This window comes from Myotis brandtii, unplaced genomic scaffold (assembly GCF_000412655.1).
Source record: "Myotis brandtii unplaced genomic scaffold, ASM41265v1 scaffold185, whole genome shotgun sequence".
NCBI lineage: Eukaryota > Metazoa > Chordata > Mammalia > Chiroptera > Vespertilionidae > Myotis > Myotis brandtii.
The window spans coordinates 1,518,744-1,521,255 of NW_005356870.1; positions in this window are offsets into that span (position 1 = coordinate 1,518,744).

Consider the following 2,512-nt stretch of genomic DNA (forward strand, 5'->3'; position numbering starts at 1 on the left):
GCTGGGTTGTGTGGACTCAAGAAACAAGTTACAGAGGCAAAAGAAGGTCCCTTAAAAACAGCTTCAGGGGTTAGCCCAGGATGAGCTGCCACTGCCTGCTGCTCTTTTGGTTGCAAGTCTTGTGGGGACCCTTAAATCTTGGGAGAAAGAAAGCAAAGATACAGGCCTGAAGAAAGAAGGTGTGGGCGGGCTCTAGAGAGAGAGCATGCACTGGGTCCTTTATCTGTTTTCTAAAGGCCAGAATTTTGGGGGAGGTTTTAGGGGAGGATCTATGTGGATATATCAAAATGGATGTATAGGTCAGTCCCTGTCCAGTTTCACCTTCAAATAATGTCACCAAAGAGGAACTGGGACAGAGGCAGGTATTCCTCAGCATGATCTGGAAGGTATAAGATAAGATCTTGCAATTTATTATCTGGCTGTAAATTGCATGGCCAGTTTGTTCAGCTATCTGTCTCAGTATTCCCATTCTACTTGCCAAGGAATTTTCCTAGCTTCTTATTATCCTGCCTCATTTTCAAGCAAGTTATTAGTTAATTAACTATAATCAAGTGCTCTCTGCAACAACTAGGTTTACCCCAGGCTCAAACTCACATACACCACTCAAGTTAATACCTTGACAGAAGAAATGGTCCAATGGGCTGCTCTGTTAGGTAGGTATAACTGCTCTAAGTCCCTCTGCCATCCTAGAATCTGCATTACACTGAAAATTGGTAACACACTAAAGTTGGGTACTTGAGAAGCACATAATAAAGGCACTGTTTGCAAAGGAGGGGGCAGGGATCAGGAAAAGCAACAGAGTTTGCACAGTAACATGGGACTACTAAGTGGTTGCAATGTCTTGTCCTGAAGGGGCAAGGGAATGGGCCAGTTATAGAACCTGGAGAGATGGCTCTAAAAAGAAGACTGCCCAACAGTTGTGGCCTTTCAATTAATAAAGGAAGTCAACCCATCATGACCCCAATTCAGAAAGTCAGAGGGATCAATACTCTGACTTCATTCTTCTTTCTCCCTCTAGTGTCATGCCAGCATCCCCCATTGAACAAGTCCAGCTGGAAGGCAGAAGGCCAAAGTATCTCTTGATTCTATCTATACTGGTCAACCTCCCAATCAGAGGGAAGGGCTTAGAATGTGGTAGATGGGGAGGCACAAATTGAAGATATCCTGCACAGATTTCCAGGAGCCAAGGACTCTGCAGCAATCAGATACTTGCCTTTATTTCCTGTTTCAGTATTTCTAGGAACTCCAGAACTTATCTGGAAGCCACACCATAATTATCCCAGCACTATTCCCCAGCCTCAGTGGAAATTTTCACGATTAACAATAGCTGCCTTAGACCTATAAGAATCATTCTTAAGACTCCAATAATTTTATTGTATAATGCTAATATGGAAATGATTGTGGGGTCCATCAGTGGTTACGGAGTTGATCAATTTAGTTTACTCCCTAATCATAGTCCAAAGCCATTGCCTCTGTAACATGAACCAAATATGAACAGAGACCACTTCTTCTAATAATTCACTTCTGCCTCTACATGGTATGTTTCCCAACTACTCCTACTCTCACTAATTTCACTATTTTGTATTTAACATTATTAAACATCACACAGTTCTGATTTAATTGTTCAGAAGTTATTTGATGTGTGTGATTTTCTTCTCCTTACCTAAATAAAGTACAAGCTCCCTGAAGGCAGAGGACATGTCTGATATTTATTCAGATATTTATTAGGGTCTCAATAAGTATTTCTTATTGAGTAATTCCCCAGAATTTGCAAGTCCTGATAACCAGCATTTATAGGACATTTTCTATGCATCTAGTATTCTGACAAGCTGTAGGCTACTTGCTAGAAAAAAAAAACAAGTATATTTTATCTCAGCACCTTCCACAGTGTGAAGTGCATAGCCTTTCTACATAGTAGTAATTACCCCTGAAGGAAGGAAGAAAGTGAAAGGGAGGGAGAAAAGAATAGTGAATGTGTTCTTTGTTGGTAAAGACTCTGACTGCATTAGGCACTTGGATACAAAGTAAGCAGAGTGCTGGAAAATAACTTGATCCATAACCTAACACATAGAGTGTTGCCTAGATGCTGTGAAAGTAATTGGCCTCTGGGTGTTTAGAAAATGTCTTCATGCATAATAAGCCAATTCGATGTGGGTGATGCCATGATTCAGATATGTGTGTTCTAGGAGTCATAAAAGATACCAAGTACATCTATAAACACCTTCTAGAGATTGTACAATAAAGAAAACATCATGGCACATTAGTCATAGTCTCAAAATACAATGTGAATGACAGATCAACTCACTGTTCTCCCTCACAAACATAGGGGGGAAACAGTGTTAGATTTAAGTTAATCAATACAATGCTAATAATCTGAAAAGTACATAGAAGCATAGAACAGACTGCCAAATCTCAGAGGGAAGGCGAGATTGAAGGGTAGGTGAGAAGGGATCAACCAAAGAATTTGTATGCATATTTGCATAACCCATGGCCACAGGCAATATTGTTGTGA